At 39.6% G+C, this 19,900-nt stretch overlaps 1 long non-coding RNA gene across 1 annotated transcript in view; it reads left to right on the top strand.

The window, feature by feature from the left end:
* Positions 1–19,900, top strand: part of LOC134731627 (uncharacterized) — a 235,839-nt gene that overhangs the window by 192,175 nt on the left and 23,764 nt on the right. Inside the window, exon 4 of the long non-coding RNA XR_010114063.1 lies at positions 4,550–4,707. This is a non-coding gene — a long non-coding RNA (uncharacterized lncRNA). The remainder of the gene's footprint in view (positions 1–4,549; positions 4,708–19,900) is intronic.

Below are 19,900 nucleotides of genomic sequence, written 5' to 3'. Positions count from 1 at the left end.
AAATTAAGTGGATAGTAATCAGAATATTTTAAGTTAGAAAAAATACTCAGCTTTTTTTTTTTCAGGCATTAACTGTCACTGATACACATACCAAAGTGTATGGTATTGTTAACAATTATTAAATAGACTACAAAGAGAGTGAAGTAATAGAGGTAAAAATTGTCTTAAAAAAAGAGAGGTTTTTGTTGGATAGGATTTGGATACTAGTTTCAGTCTGAATAAAATAATTACTGAAAACTTGAAGACAAGATTGAGCATTGAATGTTTGTATATGATGGTGGTGGGAAGGGAATATTAGGTAAAAATTAGGAGGAGTGGTGAGAATACATAACGAGAAGATTTTATGTTCTAAAACAATTGAAGTTTGGAGAAGTAAGTGAAACCACCTTTTTATAAGCTCAAAAACCAGGATTAAAAATTTGACTTGATTTTATAAGTGTTGAAAATAGGACTGTCATATATTAGAAAACTAAACTGAACACAATGTTCAGAATGTAGATAAAATTAGATTGACAAGTTTAGAAGGTATTGCAATAACTCAAAAAAGAAGGTATGAGAGTTTGAATTAAAATGAAAGGACACATCTTAGACATTTTGATGAATATGTTTACAAGATTTGATGACTGATTGGATCTGAGAAATGAAAAGAAGATAAGAGTCAAAGATAAATGTAAGATTTTTAATATTAGTCCCTGAAATGAGGAGTTTCGTATGTGGAGATAGAATGGGGGCAGGATTTTGAATTTAATTTAGACATACTGAGTTCATGGTTTGGAGCATCAAATTGTCAGGTAGATGACTGGGAAAAGGCTCTAAGTTAACAAAGAAATCTGAGCTTAAGATATAGATTTGAGAGGTAGGCATCATTCAACCTGTGAAAGTGAGAGATGTTTCTCTGATGGAAATAATACAGAACAATAGGATCAGATGGTAAAGTTCAAGCCACAAGAGAAGATGGAGGATCAAGAACAGATATCAGTTACTGTAAGGAGGAACAGAAGAAAAGGGCCCAGGGAAAGAATATTAGATTTGATAAGAAAGCTATTCTTGAGAATGCAAATAAATTAAGAAGATATGGAAAGGCAAGGAAATAAAAGCCATAGGTATAGATATAGACAATTCTTTCAAGAAACCTGACAGAGAAGTAATGACAAAGGCAAGGGTGTGCACATGGGAGGTGATGTTAAACATGAGTATATGACAAAAAGTGCAAACAAGGACAAGATAGTTGGCGGAGTGCATTAAGTTAGAGAAGGAAGGAGCCAATTCCCTCAGCAGTTAGAAAATAATGGGATCTAGATAGTAGGATTAATTTTAGAGAAAAGATTATTTCAAATGGAATGGAAAGATGAGAAGATAAATACAAATGTGATACATTGATGAAAAACTAGTGTATGGATATTAGTCCTTTGTTGGATGCATAGTTTGCAAATATGTCTTCCCACTCTATGGATTGTCTCTTTACTTTGCTGATTGTTTTTTCTGCTGTGCAGAAAATTTTTAATTAGGTCCCATCTATTTATTTTTGTTTTTGTTGCATTTCTTTTGGGGTTTTCTGTCATGAGCTCTTTGCCTAAGCCATTGACTAAAAGAGTTTTTCCGATGTTATCTTCTAGAACTTTTATGGTTTCATGTCTTAGATTTTAAGTCTTTGATTTATCTTGAGTTGATTTTTGTATAAGGTGAGAGATGAGTATTCAGTTTCATTCTTCTACATGTTGCTTACCAATTATCCCAGCACCATTTGTTCAAAAAGATGTCCTTTCTCACTTTATGTTTTTGTTTGCTTTTTCAAAGATCAGTTGGCTGTATGTGGCTTTATTTCTGGATTCTCTACTGTGTTCATCTGATCTATGCACCTATTTTTATACCAGTACCATGTTGTTTTGGTAAATACAGCCTTATAGTATAGTTTGAAGTCGGGTAATGGAGGCTTTCAGATTTGTCCTTTTTGCTTAGTCTTGTCTTGTTTTGGCTATGTGGGCTCCTTTTTGGTTCTTTATAAATTTTAGGATTTTTTTTTACTTCTGTGAAAAATGACAGTGGTATTTTGATGGAAATTGCATTGACTTTGTAGATTGCTTTTGGCAGTATGTGATAATTTTCACAATATTGATTCTACTCACCCATGAGTATGAGATTTGTTTTCATTTGTTTGTGTCGTCTGTGATTTCATTCAACAGTATTTTGTAGTTTTCTTTGTAGAGATCTTTCACCTCCTTGGTTAGGTATGTTCCTAAGTGTTTTATTAGTATTATTATTATTATTGCAGCTGTTGTAAAAGGGATTGAGTTCTCGATTTGATTCTCCACTCGGTCGTTGTTGGTGTACAGCAGTGCTATTGATTTTGTGTCCTGAAACTTTACTGAATTCATTTACCAGATCTAGGAGCTTTTTGGATGATTCTTTCAGGTTTTCTAAGTATGCAATCATATCATTGGTGAACAGCAACAGTTTGATTTCCTCTTTAGCAATTTGGATGCCCTTTATTTCCTTCTCTTATCTGATTGCTCTGGCTAGGACTTACAGTACCGTGTTAAATAGAAATGGTGAAAGTGGGCATCCTTGGCTTGTTCCAATTCTCGGGGGGAATGCTTTCAACTTTTCCTCATTCAATATAATGTTTGCTGTGGGTTTGTCATAGATGGTTTTTATTTCCTTGAGTTATCTCAAACAAATTAACAAGTAAGAAAACAAATAATCCCACCAAAAAGTGGGCAATGGACATGAATAGAAAATTCCCAAAAGAAGGTATACAAATGGCCAACAAACATATAAAAAATGCTCAGCATCACTAATTATCAGGGAAATGCAGATTAAAACCACATGAGATACCATCTTATTCCTACAAAAATTACCATAATATAAAAATAAAAAAAAAAATGGATCTTGGTGTGGATGTTGTGAAAAGGAAACACTTTTATGCTGCTGGTGGAAATGTAAACTAGTAAAACCACTATGCAAAACAGTATGGAGTTTCCTTAAAGAACTAAAAGTAGAACTACCATTCAATTCAGCAATCCCTCTACTAGGTATCTACCCAAAAAACAAGAAGTCATTATATGAAAAAGACACTTGCACTTGTATATTTATAGCAGCACAATTTGCAATTGCAAAAATATGGAACCGGCCTAAATGCTCATGAACAAATGAGTGGATAAAGAAAATGTGGCATGCATACACCATAGAATACTACTCAGCCATAAAAAGGAATCAAATAATGGCATTCACAGAGACCTGATGGAATTGGAGACCATTATTGTAAGTGAAGTAACTGAAGAATGGAAAACCATATATTATATGTTCTCACATATAAGTAGGAGCTAAGCTATGAGGATACAAAGGCATAAGAATGATATAATGGACTTTGGGGACTTGGGGGTAATGGAGGGAAGGGGTGAGGGATAACAGGCTATACATGGGTACAGTGTACACTGCTCAAGTGACAGGTGCACCACAATCTCAGAAATAACCACTGAAGAAATTATCCATGTAACCCCAAACCACCTGTTCCCTGAAAACTATTGAAATAAAAGAAATTAGTATATGGTTTCAGAGAACAATTATGTAGACTTCATTTAGGTTGTCAGGCTGTCCAGTTATTATGGAGTAATGCAATGTTTGGAAAGTCAAAGGAGTTGGGAAAGAAAAGAGAGTTTTTACATAGTGACAATGTATCTAGTCATGGTTCATAAATCAGCCTGGAGAGGTAACAGAATGCCCTTTCTTTCCACCCATTGCTATGGTGAACTAGATGTTCTTGGTGAAAACTTACAAAGATTTGTTTTATGAGCACAAATTTCTTTTGGGCAGGAATAGATTAAGACCTGAAGTGCATTTGTTACCATTTTAAATGTATAATGAACCTTTTGACAAGGTTGGATGGTAAAGAAAGTAACAAGGCTGCTGAAAGTAGAGAGAAAGAGAAGAACAAAGGCTGGTGCCTGAGCTGAGAGTTGGAAAGTTGGAGGTCTCTTAAGGGGCTTACACTGCACCATGTGTTGACCCGGCAGTCTTTTGGTTACCTTATGTGATAAGAAGGAGCCATGCAGATGAATAAGTAAAACGCAAGTTATAAAGACTTACAACATTGAGGCTAGACCCACGGGACACTTCATGTTGAGCATAAAATTGAAGACACATAGGTTCTCCCTTGCACCTGAGAAAACACTGCAAGACCATCCGTTACACTGAAAGGGCTTTGTGCCAAACTGCTGTACTGTCCTAGTTTTAGAAATGAAATTAGGCCCTATTCTTTACAACTATCAGAGCTACATTGGAAAAAACGGAGGTAAGCCAGCAAGGGGTGAGGCTTACATGTCAGGTCTGAGAGATTGGCCATAATGAACACATCAGAGTTGGTGCAATAGAGAAGTCCTAGAAGACTCTATCAAATGATTACTCTGGGGGTAGTTTTTATGAATCCTCAGCAGAAAAACTTGGCAAAAGATTGTTTTTCCTGCCAGTTTGAACATGTAGAAGCTGAGTTTTTATACATTGAGCATCAGGAAATTTGTGACCTTTTTGGTTATGTTTTGTTTTGAGACAGGATTTCACTCTGTCACCCAGGCTAGAGTGCAGTGGGTGATGAAGCTTACTGCAGCCTCAACCTTTCAGGCTCAAGTGATCCTCCTGTGTCCAGAATTGGTTCCTTCCGGTGGGTTCTTGGTCTCACTGACTTCAAGAATGAAGCTGCAGACCCTCACGGTGAGTGTTATAGTTCTTAAAGATGGTGTGTGCAGAGTGTGTTCCTTCAGATGTTCAGATGTGTCTGGAGTTTCTTCCTTCTGGTGGGTTCATGGTCTTGCTGACTTCAGGAGTAAAGCCGCAGACTTTCACAGTGAGTGTTACAGCTCTTAAAGGTGGCATGTCCAGAGTTGTTCATTCCTCCCAGTGGGTTCGTGGTCTCAATGACTTCAGGAGTGAAGCTGCAGACCTTTGCAGTGAGTGTTACAGCTCATAAAGATAGTGCAGACCCAAAGAGTGAACAGCAGCAAGATTTATTGCAAAGAGCAAAAGAACAAAGCTTCCACAGCAATGGAAGGGGACCTGAGCATGTTGCCGCTGCTGGCTCACGTGGCTAGCTTTTATTTCCTTATTTGGCACCACCCACATCCTGCTGATTGGTTCATTTTTATAGAGTGCTGACTGTTGCATTTACAAACCTTTAGCTAGACACAGAGCACTGATTGGTGCCTTTTTACAGAGTGTTGATTGGTGCGTTTACAAACCTTTAGCTAGAGAGAAAAGTTCTCCCAAGTCCCCACCTGACCCAGAAGCCCAGCCAGCTTTACCTCTCAATCCCCCCTGTAAACAGGACACCCCAACTGCTGTTGGGAATTGAGTGATGACCACTCTAGCTACTTCCTGCTGGATAGTGGCAAAGAAGGGGCCCTGCAGTTGTAGTGTCCTCCAGAGGGGAACTCTTTAGGCCAGTGAAAGGGCCAACAGGTTGGTCCAGGGGTCCTCGGTAGAAGTTGTTAGTTGAGCTCATTTGGGATTCCATTTGTAAGACCACCTGTAGCTTCATGGCCTTGATCTAGAGGAAATAAATTTGACAAGGAGGTTAAAAATACAGGGCCCAAAGGTGAGTAATAGCAAGATGGCTGCCGTGGGACCTGGAAAGGGGAGAAGCCATGTTGCCCAATTACAGAGGTTGGTATAAGAGTTTGAAAGGCATTATCTGATTTCAGAAGCCTTTTCCTGTAAACAACAGGTGGCATCTTGTACTATCCCTGACTGGTTAGTGTAAAAGCAACACTCTTCCCCTAAGAAGATGCAGAGTTCTCCTTTCTCAGCAGTGAGAGGTCTAGACCTCAGTTGTTTTGGAGAGTCACTGCTGCCAAAGAGTCTATTTGGGATTGTAGAGTAAGGATAGATTTTGTTATTTCTTGCAAACTGTCTGAGAAATCCTTTGAGAATGTGTGGTAGTAGGATAATGTATTTTACACTGTTAACTTTTAGCAAACTTTACTTTAGTTGAAAACCTTGTAAGTTTGGGATCTTAATTTTTCTTTGCTATTAATAAAACTTCGTTCAGTCCATATTAACATAGAATTGGTACAGATGGCTCCTTCCTGATTCTGTAAGCACTTTAAGATCTGGCTGAGTGCAAACAACTTGCAGGTTTGAGCAGACCAATTATTAGGTAATTTCCCTAACTGCTTCTATAAGAGTTTCCCTATCACTTACTGAATACCCATTGTGTCTTTTTTTTTCCCTTAATTGCCTGAGGGGAACCATCTATCATCCTATCCTGAAGGGAATTCTTCCTAGATCTGATCTGACCTTTGTATGGTAATTAATTAAGATTTAGATCCCCTGTTAGGAAACCTGCTGGGTTAAGGATTTTTGATAGGAAGGCTATGGGTTGTCAGTGGCCTCAGTGCTTTCCAGCTATGCCCTTGTTTGCACTGACAACAAGGTGGTATTAGAGTGTTATAGAGTCATGGAGAAGACTTTCAATTATCAATTATAGGTTTTAAATGTACCCTGGCTTTTAAAGGAATAGGGTACACTGTTTTTTCTTTACTGTTTCTTTCTCTCTCTGACTCCCTCTTTGTCTCTGTCTCTTTCTCTCTCTCTCTCTGACTTTCTGTCTCTTTCTCCCTTTCCTTTCGGCTGGTCTTTCCTTGCTTCTGCCAGCTACTTATGCTGCTGTTCTCCCCTCTCCTTCCCCTTTTGGTGGCTTCAGCAGTGTAAGACTCCCACCTCCTTGAGCTTTTGCACTGCATGCAATAACTCCATGATTTCCTTGTAGTATTTAATGGGGGTTCCCCCAGAGGTTAGGAACTCCCTTTCTTTCCATATTGCAGCATGGGCATGTAGGATTAGATAAGCATACTTGCTATCTGTATACACACATTTGTTCTTCTTCTCTCTCCCAGTTCTAAGGTTTGGTAAGTGCCACTAGTTCTGCTAACTGGGTGCTGGTCCCTTGGGGAAGAGGCTTACTTTCAAGTATGGTTACGTCACTAACTGTGGCATAACCTGCCCTTCGTATTCTATTCTCCACAAATGATCTTCCATCATTATATAGATTAAGGTCAGGATTAGCTAAGGGGACTTGTAAGAGATCACCTCGGGCAGCGTAAGTCTGGAGTATAATTTGTTGGCAGTCATGCTCGATTCGTTCCCCATCCTCTGGGAGAAAAGTGGCAGGGTTGAGGGCTGCACACGTATGTATTTGAAGCACTGGTCCCTCAAGGAGTAGCACCTGATATCTAAGTAAGTGGTTGTCTGATAGCCATAAACTTCCTTTGGCACCTGGTATGCCATTTACATCATGAGTAGTCCAGACAGTGAGATACTTTCCTTGTATTATTTTGATAGCCTTTGACACTAAGATGGCCACCACCACAACTATCCATAAACAATGAGGCCAGCCCTTTCCTACTATATCAATTTCCTTACTTAGATATGCCACTGGTTGTGGGGTTGTCCCACGAATCTGAGTAAGGACTCCAAGAGCTATCCCTGCCCTCTCTGTGATGTATAAAGGAAGTTTTATCTTGTGGGAAGGCTTAAAGCTGGAGCTTGTACCAGAGCCTGCTTTAAGGTTTTGAAGGCTGTTTCTGCCCCTGGTTCCCATTCTACTAGATGAGTATTTTCTCTCTGGGTCTCCTTGATTAGAGTATAGAGGGGCCTGGCTATCTCACTGTATCTGCAGATGCATAGTTGGCAAAAGCCAGTGATTCTGAGGAACCCCCACAATGGTTTTAACGTCTTAGGGTAAGGATAAGCCAGTACAGGCTGTATTCATTCCTTGCTGAGGTCCCTCTGGCTAAGATTAGGCCTAGATATTTGACCTGCTGTAGGCAAAGCTGGGCCTTTGACCTAGATGCCTTGTACCCTTGATTAGCTAGAAAGTTCAAGAGATCTAGAGTAGCCTGCTGGCATGAGACTTCCAAACTGGTAGCCAAAAGTAAATCATTCACATACTGAAGGACTAGAGTACCTGGACTTGAGAAGTGGCCTAGATCTTGGGTCAGTGCCTGACCAAACAGATGAGGGCTATCCCTAAATCCTTGGGGCAAGACCATCCACGTAATTTGGGGCATGTGGTCTGTGGGATCCTCAAAGGCAAAGAGAAACTGGGAGTCATAGTGCAGGGGAATACCGAAGAAGGCATCCTTGAGGTCCAGAACAGTAAACCATTCTGCTTCCTCTGGTATTTGAGAAAGCAGGGTATAGGGGTTGGGTACAACTGAATATAGAGGAATTACTGCCTCATTGATGAGTCTAAGATCTTGCACTAATCTCCACTGACTGTTTTGTTTTTGTACTCCTAGAATTGGGGTGTTGCAGGGACTGCTGAATTTACTTACTAAGCCTTGAGCTTTTAAATATTTAACAATATCCTGTAATCTTTTATGAGCTTCAGGCCTTAAAGGTTATTGCCTTTGATAAGGAAAAGTGGTGGGATCTTTTAGCCTGATTTGGATTGGGCGGGCATTTTTTGCCCTTCCAACTTGTCCCTCCAATGCCCAGACTTCGGGGTTGATTCCCTCCTCAAGTAGGGGACAACAAATGGGTAACTTGTTCCCCATATTCATGTAGACAGTAGCTCCAGCTTTGGCTAATATATCCCTCCCTAATAAGGGTGTAGGACTTTCAGGCATAACAAGAAGGGCATGTGAAAAGAGCAAAGTCTCCCAATTACAACTGAGGAGGTAGGAGAAATGCCTGGTTACAGGCTGTCCCAGGATTCCTCGGATGGTAACAGACCTTGAGGACAGTTGTCCAGGACAGGAGATTAACACTGAGAAGACTGCGCCAGTGTCCAGGAGGAAGTTTCCTGGCCCTCAATGGTTAAACTTACCTGGGGCTCAGTGAGGGTGATGACATGAGCTAGCACTTGTCCCAGGAACCCTCAGTCCTGTTGTTGGATCATCTTGTTGGGGGCTTCTGGCCCAGAGAATCATTGCAATCTAGGGCAGTGTGCCTTCCAGTGATTGCCTTGGCATAGTGGACATAGACGAGGGGCAGCTTGTTTCACATTGGACAATATTTTTTAAAGTGTCCTTGTAAACCACACTGATAACAACCCCTACAGGGTGATTGGCCTGCTCCATTTTTTGTCCTCTCTGAACCACCAAGGTTTGTTTGTCTGAGGGCCATGACTAAGGCTGTGGCCTTTTTCTGATCTCGCTTTTCCTTTTGGGCCTATTCCTCTTGGTCCCTATTATAGAACACCAAGGTTGCCAGGTTTAATAACACCTCCAGATTTTGTTCAAGGCCCAGGGCTCGATTTTGGAGCTTTCTCCTGATATCTGTGTCTGATTGGGTAATAAGCTTATCTTTTAGGATCAATTGACCCTCTACTGAGTCAGGTGACAGGGAGTATATTTTCTTAAGGCCTCCCATAGCCGCTCGAGGAAGGCAGAATGATTTTCTTCCTTTCCCTGAGTTATGGTGGACATCACTGAATAATTCATGGGCTTTTTCCTAATTCTCCTTAGTCCTTCTAGAACACAGGTCAATGATGTTTACGACTCCTGTCCCCATGATCTGAGTTGAGGTCCCAGTGGGGATCCATACTAGGGATGGCTTGCTGACCGGTAGGGAATTTGTCCCTTTCTTTGGCTGTCATTCTATCATTTACTTGACTAAGATACCAAGTATCTCCAAACTCTCGGGCTACAGCTAAAGCCACATTCTTTTCATTAAAGGCCAGGGTTTGATCTAACAATAGCATGACATCTCTCCAAGTGAGATTGAAGGCTTGCCCTAGACCCTGTAGAACATCTATGTACCTATCAGCATCATCTGAAAACTTCCCCAGGTCTGCCTTGATCTGCTTTAAATCAGAGAGGGAGAAGGGCATATGTACCCGGGTTGGGCCAAATTCCCCTCCCACTACAGCTTGAAAAGGACATAACCAATAGCCTGGGGGTTTTTGTGGTCCCTTGGAGATTTCTTTGCTTGTTTCCTTCTGGGTGGAGGAGATTGAAGGAGGCTTATTAATAGGAAAGTGAGCTATAGGGAGGCTAGGATATGGGGGTAAGCTGAGAGGTCCTCCTGTGGGATGTGTATTGCAAGCTTTGCATAGTTGTGTATTCTCCTTCAATGAAAAGAAAGCTTGGACATAAGGTATTTCACTCCATTTGCCTTCCCTCTTACAGAAAAGATCAAGCTACAGGATAGTATTGTAATTTATACTTCCCTCAGGTGGCCGTTTTTCCCCATGAGAGAGAGAATATTGGGGCCAGGCAGTAGTGCAGAAAAAAATGAGCCACCTCTTTTTCAGGGTTTGCGGGTCAAATTGGTCACAATGGCTTAGGATGCATTTCAATGGTGAGCCTGAGTGTTTCCCATCTGAAAGGCAAAACTGCCCATGGTTTTGGTTTGTTTGTTTCTCCCCCTGCCCAAGAACCCACAACGGTCCCTGGACCCTGCTGATTGGAATAGTTACACTCACCAACGCAGCAGCAGAAACACTAGTTTTCCTCCTAGACCACAAGGAGGACTGAAGAAGGTCAGATTTAGAGGCCCTTACTGACACATTCTTGAAAACCTGCACTCTTGCCTGTCCTCCTAGAACACAAATAGGACCGAGAAAAATCAGATTTAGTGGCCCTTACCAATGCATTCTCAAAAACCTGTTAGAGTCCTAAGCATTCTCCTGTTAGTGTCCTAAGCATTCTCCTGTTAGTATTGAGACCTTACTTGAGTCAATACCCCAAAAATGAAGTGGAGGGCCATACCCTTAGGGAGGGAAGGGATCTCCAGAGTTGGAAGAGTGGTGCCTTTTGTCCTCACTTATACGAGTAGGAAGGATACAATTTCTGAGGCTTCCCATATCCTACCCTCAGGAATAGCTTTTGTTAGGCCTGCTTGTCTGAGGAGGGATCCTAAAATTCTAGATAGTCCCCCCTGTGACAGGGCTTTGTGCAAAAATGATGTCTTTCTGATTGGTGAGCCCGGGTGCCTAAGGAAGGTAACAGAGTCCTGGAGTTTAAGGTAGAAATCATTCTTATAGGAGAAACTAGAAAAGCACCAGAGACAGGGAGTGGTTTTTAGAAGCGGGACTAGCCTTAGAGAAGAGAGGCAAGAGGGTTTGTCTGACAGGCATTAGGATCCAAGAGGCAAGGGTCAGGACAGATAGGATAAATGGGCAAGTCTCACTTGGGTGACATGACTTTGAGAGTTCCGCTCATGACCACAGGGTCAACCAAATTGCTGTCAGGACCCCGGAGCTGAATGGCTTTCCTCTCTGTCGACTCTCAGCTCAGCCCAGAAGTACAGGAAAAGTGGAAACTGGTTCCAGGCAAACCAACGCTCGTAACTCCGAAGAGTCGGGGGTTATTAGAGAGCTCTTTCCCAGAAAGCCTGACATCCATGTCTTTAGTCTGGTGGCCATGCTAGTCACTTTTAACTGGCTGACAGATGCCCGATATTTAGCCCCGAATTCTAAGGAAAAATAAGACAGAATAGCAAGCAAAAGGGGTCTGATGGTACTCACTGCTTGGTGATTGTCCCATCTGGGTCACCAAAATGTGTCTGGAATTGGTTCCTTCTGGTGAGTTCTTGCTCTCACTGACTTCAAGAATGAAGCCACAGACCCTTGCGGTGAGTGTTACAGTTCTTAAAGATGGTATGTCTGGAGTTTGTTCCTTCAGATGTTCAGATATGTCCAGAGTTTCTCCTTCTGGTGGGTTCATGGTCTTGCTGACTTCAGGAGTAAGCCACAGACCTTCACAGTGAGCGTTACAGCTCTTAAAGGTGGTGTGTCTGGAGTTGTTCATTCCTCCTGGTGGGTTCATGGTCTCGCTGACTTCAGGAGTGAAGCCACAGACCTTCGCAGTGAGTGTTACAGCTCTTAAAGTTGGTGCATCCATAGTTGTTCATTCCTCCCGGTGAGTTCATGGTCTCACTGACTTCAGGAGTAAAGCTGCAGATCTTCGCGGTGAGTGTTACAGCTCATAAACGTAATGCGGACCCAAATTGTGAGCAGCAGCAAGATTTATTTCAAAGAGCGAAAAAACAAAGCTTCCACAGCATGGAAGGGAACCTGAGCATGTTGTTGCTGCTGGCTCAGGTGGCTAGCTTTTATTCCCTTATTTGGCCCTGCCCATGTCCTGCTGATTGGTCTGTTTTTACAGAGAGCTGATTGGTGCATTTACAAACCTTTAGCTAGACACAGAGTGCTGTTTGGTGCATTTTAACAGAGTGCTGATTGGTGCATTTACAAAGCTTTAGCTAGATGCAGTGCTGATTGATGCATTTACAATCCTTTAGCTAGACAGAAAAGTTGTCCAAGTCCCCACCCGACCCAGAAGCCCGGCCGGCTTCACCTCTCACTCCCACCTCAGCCTTGCCAGTAGATAGAGGCATGTGCCACCACGCCTGGCTTATTTTTTTATTTTTTGTAGAGATGGGGTCTTGCTTTTTTGCCTAGGCTGGTCTCAAACCTTTGGCCTCAAATGATCCTCTCATCTCAGCTTTCCAAAGTTCTAGGATTACAGGTGTGAGCCTGTGAGCCACTGTGCATGGTGAGTGACCTGTTTTGTATTCCACAATGGAGAAGTGGAACAAAGATATGGGGAGTTTTTCATATTACAGCAAAAAGTTTGAATGTGTATATATAGTTCATATTAGTGACATTTGTGTACTTTGATGTGATAGTAAATCACAGTTCATTGCAATTCTACTTCTAATTTTCATGCACATCAAAGAATAGAATGCTCAAATGTCTTCATTTTCTCAGCTAATAACTTTGCTCTGCATAAATCACAATGCTGAGCACAACAAATCTGAGGATGAAAAGAATTTTAAATTCCACATATTTTAAAAATGCATGTTCTTTTAACCTGCTAGTGTCATTTGTGCAGTTAGTTATGACTACTTAAATACAGAGAACTGCTTTAAGTTGTAAAGGCTACAATGGGCCCTCAATAAGGTGGGACAGGTATGTATTACAAAGAAATTATTATCTAATCACTTAGACCAAAGGCTTTTTTTGACAGATTATGATTTAAGTTCTGGCTCTACTGTGTACTAGTTGTGGTTTTCTGTGAATTATTTAAACTCTATGAGAGATTTAATGAAAAAAATAATACTTTCCCTAAGATTTTCTACTAAGTAATATAGGTAGAAGATATAACCTCATGACTAGTACCTTATATGGCATTGGTGATTTTCATGATGCCAATTATTGTTATTAATTCTAACACCATGTCAGTTACCTGCCATATTGAATAAGTCTATTTCATCTAGGTTGTCAATTTTGGAATTAAGTAAGGGACTTTTTAAATGTAAACCTGCCTAGGTTCTTCAATTAAAATGTATGCCAACAAGTGGCTAGTAAATTTGTCAGTGTTGGGTGCGGCAGTACTTCTTCCCTACGCTTGATGTCTCCTTTCATGTGGAGATATCTTTAATAGTGGAATTCTCCTGGGTGCTCTCTACCTCCTTGCACACTTTGCCCTATGGAGGATGTGTGATTTAATTTGACGGGTGAGTTTGGTAGCAGGAACTATGTATGCGTATCTCCTCCATTTCTTCTCCTTGGACAGTGAGCTGCATGTAAGGATTACACATTTTCCTTTCTCCATCCACGCTGTTCATCCTGTGGGGCAGCCCTGCAGGTAGGGAGGTCTAGTCAGGACCAGTACTGGTATGCTGGTGTGCACATGTCTATCTTGTTCTGGGTGTCTATATTAGGTAGCCCACTTGCCCATATATTTAAACCACATTTTTCACTTCTTATCTCGCTGATAGAAATTATACTTTTAGCAGTATTCACCCTTATGTGGGAGACAAATAACAGGTGATTAGTAATCAAAGATTCACATATTAAGGAAATTAGAACTTTTTTTTTTCTTTTCTTTTTCTGAGACAGAGTCTCTTTCGCCAGGCTGGAGTGCAGTGGCGCAATCTTGGCTCACTGCAACCTCCGCCTCCCAGGTTCAAGCGATTCTCTTGCCTCAGCCTCCCAAGTAGCTGGGACTGCAGGAGCATGCCACCACGCCCAGCTGAGTTTTGTATGTTTACTAGAGACAGGGCTTACTAGAGACCATGTTGGCCAGGATGGTCTCGATCTCCTGACCTTGTGATCCACCCACCTTGGCCTCCCTAAGTGCCGGGATTACAGGCGTGAACCACTGTGCCTGGCTAGAAATTAGGACATTTTGAAAAAGCCATAGACGAGTGAGAAACCTTGGACTATGAAAGCATACCAGCGTTGATATTGAGAAACATATCGTTGATGTTTCCTCCAATAGAAAGTACTTTATACCTAACCATGTGTCTCACGTAAAAGCAGTTAAAATCTCCAGCCATTGCAATCTTATGTTGCCATTTTGGCCACGGTTTAGAATTTACAAAGTTGACCCATAACAAATAATGTCTTTTCGTATTAACTATATTTCTTCTAAATAGGCACAACAAAAGTAAGCAAACTGATAGGTGACATAATTAGCTGTGGTTGCTATTTGTTTTCTGTGTTATTTCTCTAATTTCTGTAAGATTCTCCAAGCTGGATAGTGTAAATCTCATTTTACAGATGTTGAAGCTAAGGCTTAGAATGGTTAAATAACTTTATTAAAGAAACAAGTGGATTTTCAAGTCAGGATTTTTCAAAAACTCAGACCTGACCTGTGTTGTTTTGTTATTTCCATGCTCATGTTCTTTCTATCATGCTTTCTCTTTAGAATTAATATGGTGTGAATTCAAATCCCATTCTATTTACATTTTTTGATTAGGGCATTGAATTTGTTTACATATTAATGACATTTGTTTACTTTGCTCTGATAGTAACTTCAGAGTTAATTGCAATTCCAATTCTAATTTTTATACACATCAAAGAATAGAAAAATAGAATACTCAAACATCTTAATTTTCTCAGCTAATAACTTTGCTTTGCACAGACTACAATGCTGAGCACAAGAAATCGGGGATCAAAAGAATTTTAAATCCTACATACATTAAGAATTCAAGTTGTTTTAACCTGCTAGTGTCATTCATGCAGTTAGTAACATGACTACTTCAGTACAGAGAACTGTTTTAAGTTGTAAAGGCTACAGTGGGCCTTCAATAAGGTGGGACAGGTTTGCATGACAGAGAAATTATTTTCCGAGGCAGTTATCAAAAGAGGGATACAAACTAATGGTTCACAAATAAAAGCTGTGATGAATCTAGGATCTAAGGCTGCCCACATACATGGGGTGAATTTCTTAAAAGGAGTGTATAGGCTAAATACAACCGTTGTTCTGAATTCTAAATATACACTGCATTCAAGAAGTAATAAATACAAATAATATCCCTTTTATTTAGCCTTTAGACCACTTTCATTTCTACTGTCTTACAGAAAATGAATGAAAAATACCTCTTCAGATTTGGTGAAATATTTTGAAAAATGTGATAGGGAGAAATCTGATAGTTTTATCATTCTTTCTCTTATCAACTTTGCTATTCCCTTTAGGGTAGCCACGCCTGGGTAGGGTAGTCTTGAACAGCTAAAGAAACAGGTTTGTATCATGTTTATTTTTCATAAAATGAGTGTTTCCTTCCTTTGTAAATGTTTCTTGAGCCAGATAAGTTGAACAGAAGCAGGGATACAGAAGAGTACAGCTCCCAAGAGGACAGGGAATGGCACAGTTTGGGTGCCTGCTCTCTCCTTAGTGACTATGCAGCCCAAGACAAATTCCTTCTGTTCTCTGAAGCTTGTTCCTCATCTGTAGAATGAAAGTAATGCTATTACTTATTTAATATTTATGTAGTTATTATCAAGAATAAATGGAAGGCATCTAAAATCTCGAATACATTGCAATGACTTCAAAACATGTTGGATATTATGATGGTAGTTATTGGCTATATTGTTCAAAACTGCCTTTAAAACTGTTATGATTTATGAAGCTTTTAGAGAAAACTAGAAAAATTCAGTACCTCTCAAAGTAATCATTAACTTTCATCAACTTATCATCATTGACATTGTTATTCATAATCCTTGATTAGGATTTATGTTTACCGACCACACTTAGATGTCTATATCTGAGTGTTTCTGTCTAAGAGAGGAAGTATTTTCATGTGAATCAACTTCAAAGCTTTCCTTTTGCCTTTTCCCCAAATGTATAAGAAGACTTGCAGAATATAAAGATGATATTAAAGGCAACAAACCCTAGGACAATCTTCCCTAACACAAATTTTTTGTCTCCTTTACCTTGTTGGAATATAAATGACAGACCACGTTGTATTCTCACTTTAGCTTTATCTCCTTTAGCTAGAAATTTGCATATGATGAGGAAACTCACTAGAACTGGCTCATTTGTCCAAATCCCTTCAATTTAAAGATCAGAAAAGAAGGACTTGAGCACTAAGAGGCTTTGCCAAGGTTGTACAGCCAGTTAGTGAGGGAGCTGAGGTAAGACCCAAACCTTCCTGACTCTCAATCCAGTGCAATTCCCACGAATTCCCTGATGCCTCTCAGCTGGCTTCCTAGCTGTCATTCTACTACCAGATTTGGCATAGGCACATTTTTGTTAAAACTAGACAAGCAAAAACAAAAGTATTGTCTTATTTAAACATTATTTGTGAGCCACCCGGCTCCTCTCTCTTCATACCATTGTCTGCTGGACATGAGCATAAATTAAGATGTAGGTCTTGAAGGTAGAACTAACAGTTGCTCTTCCAAAAACTTAGAAATTAGGAATTTTAAGGATGCAAATATAGATGTTTGCTATGGCTCTGAGAAAGTTGCTGGTACATTAAGTTTGTCTCTATACCTGATAAGATCCCTTAGAGCCTTTAATCTCTTCATCCCATTTCCTTGCTATAAGAACCTTTCAAATCATTGATCAGGACAAATTCTCCCAGCCAAATATAATTAATTAAAAGAAATCTCCATCCATGTATTTAGAACAAATACATACAAAATTTATCTTTGGGCTTTGGATCCTAATGTATTTTTAAAGGCAAAATAATTTATAGAAGGAACCTGTGGTCATCCTAGCCTTAAACATTTTTGGGGGGAGAAATTTTAGATTTTTTTAGTCTGTGTAAAAATTAATTAGAAAAATCAGATTGTTCAAAGTTAATGAAAATGCTGCATTCAACTTTTAAATATTGGTATGTGTTGCTGAATTTCCTCAGCCAAGTTTCTTAGTCAAAGCCGGAGGACATCATTTCCCAGTTCTGGTTTATAAAGTCTCTTCCTCATAAGGTCTTCCTTCAAGAAGAGCAGCTACTCAAAACGAGAAGGGAGGAATATTGAGTAGAAATGATGATTCATTACCACAACTCCCAGCAATAGAATAATCCCTTCACATAGTTCTGTTTTTCTACGCCATTATGCTAATGAATCACTGCTGTTTACTGTTTGGGGAGTAGCACCTTTCAACACCTGTAAGAAAGAAATGCTGTTTGAAAGCTTGCTTCTTGGGTAGAATGCCAAGATGTTTTGTGACATGCCCTACTTCCAAAAAACCTCATAGCAAAAAGGACTACATTCATATTCTCAACTTGCAGACTTCTCTTAGATAGGGACTGCATTCCTGCTGGAACTGTCTTACTGGAGTGAGGTCTGAACATGTTTGCATCACTGTCACTGTCAAGCAAAACAGACTTGATCGGGAATGAATGTGTTCATATTGACTCTGGCTTTTTAAAAGTAAACAAGTACAAATAAGGAGGTATAATATTAATGGTTTTGCATCTTAAGGAGAATTTATTATGTTTTGAATTTATTCTCTTGGCAATATTTGTCATTCATTCTTTGAAATTTCCAAGAAGTTTTGGATCAAGATAGTAGTTATCTCTTTCCTAGTTAATCTTGGTCTGCAAATTTAGACATCTGAAATCAATTCTAGAAGTATCCAATTTAAAAAAAGTTGAAAAATAAATAATTTGATCTCTGGGAACATCACATCTAACTATATTAACCTAGAATTGCTCAGTTTTGCTCAGATATTTTGTTCCATCATTTTGATTCTTATGATTGCATAATAAAGAATAACAAACTCTGTCAGGTTTTTTGGAACTGATGAATAAGGTATTTTGCTTCCCAATTTGACAGTTTATCAGAGTATGGTAATTCATTATGATGTTTCTCTAACAATGTGTATTATTATCCCAATAGAGTTTTTGGTAAGGAAACAGGTCATCAGCATATAGATATTTGAGAATTCTATCTATATGAAAGTAAATGTGAGTGAAGAGATTCTCTTTGAGACTAGGATGTGATGTCCTCAAAAGAAATAAATAAGTTTGGAATACAAAATTGGAGACCAGCATAAAAAATGTGTTTCCTTAATGATGCTGGGGCAGTAGTAGCCCTAGAATCCTGACCTCCCAAGTCTCACAACTGGCAGAAAGAATTCTCCTAGAGAAAGGCAGTATCTCCAGTTGGACAGGAAAAAGAGCAAATAATACAATGAAATTGTTGGGGATTAAATGGCAGCTGAAATAATCTCTTTCCTTTTAGGTTGAGCACATTTGTTTTCTAAACAAATGGAAAATTGGTCTTAGAAATATATTTTAGCTAGTGTGGTGTTTTTATTTAGAAACCATTTTAAACCTAGTCATACTTCCAGATGGCCATGATGGAAATCATTCAACTCAATCAAGAGGTAAAACTAAAATATACAGCTGGGCCTTTGCCAGGATTTTGTTGTATTCTGGAAATACTGAATGTTTTAGCATCTCTAATATGTGTGGATGTGGTGCAGGGATATAGTACATAGGCACAATGTGGCTATACTATGACAAAAACAGCTACATCAATGCCTGGTCACTCATAAACTAAGTGGATCTATGGCAATGTAATATAGTCTCCATTCATATTCCTTGGGTGAACTTATTCTATCAGGGACTGCTGGCAAAAACAACAACAAAAGATTGACATATTGACCATTTCCATAGAGCTGTTCTTACTGTTGTAGTCCTGGTGCTCTGGGGATGATGAAAATAGATGGATTTTTGTGGCCCTTATTCACTGGAAATCCATGATAACATAGCGGCACATCTAAAATTATAGTAATTTAAATCTTTCTTCCTCGTATGCTAGCCAGAGACTAATTCATGTCTAAATTTTCCATAATCACTTGTCATTCCAAGACACATTAAAGCATCAAATGTATTATCTTTGAGGATTACATCCCATCAAAATATAATGTTCCTGCATAGTCTGGACTTTGATTTTTTTAATTGAATTTAATATTTATTTAAAATAAATACATACCAGGTATTTGCCAGGTACTGAAGCCACAACCTAGGTCTCAGTTTTGTGAGCACACTAGAGCATAGGAGTGAGTGAGAATGAGAGGCTTTCTGTCTTTAAAATAGATGTCTTCCTAGGAGTTGCAGGGGCACACAAAACCTCTGAAATACCTTTGAGCTACAGGATCCTTAGTTTTGTAAACTATGGAATATTATTTCCTTTCTCTTGGCCTCATGTTTCTTTGTAAAATGGAGATAACACCTACATTACATGGTGCTTCTTAAGATTAAATTTAATGTACATAAAGCACCCAGTGCCATAACTGACAGAGAAAATGCTGAGTGGAAGGTATTTCTCTCTATTGTTACTCTGTTTTTTGAGAGGAACATGCTTTTCTAGAAACTGTAGGATGTTTTTAATAGAGCATCAAAATTTTGATTTGTTTGGAAGTCTTTGGGCTTATTAAGTCATATTTGAAAAATCTGTGGGGCAGAAAGGACCCTGACATCAACCCAAATGCCTCACAAAAAGAAAGGGAGATAACAGAGAGACTCCTGCTGAGTACAGGAGATACAAAAAGATACGTTTCCCTTTGGAGAAATCAAGTGAAAGAGTGCTACTGATAGCAAATGAAAGAGTGACACAGCTTCTGCTCCTGGTCCAGCTCCTAGGGACTCATACATCATTCATTCAGTCCACAAATCTTTGTTGTATGAATGCTACCTACTAGGCATGGTTCTTGGT

The sequence above is a fragment of the Symphalangus syndactylus genome, chromosome 10, assembly GCF_028878055.3.
Source record: "Symphalangus syndactylus isolate Jambi chromosome 10, NHGRI_mSymSyn1-v2.1_pri, whole genome shotgun sequence".
NCBI classification, from domain to species: domain Eukaryota; kingdom Metazoa; phylum Chordata; class Mammalia; order Primates; family Hylobatidae; genus Symphalangus; species Symphalangus syndactylus.
This window is presented reverse-complemented; position numbering and strand designations above follow the sequence as displayed.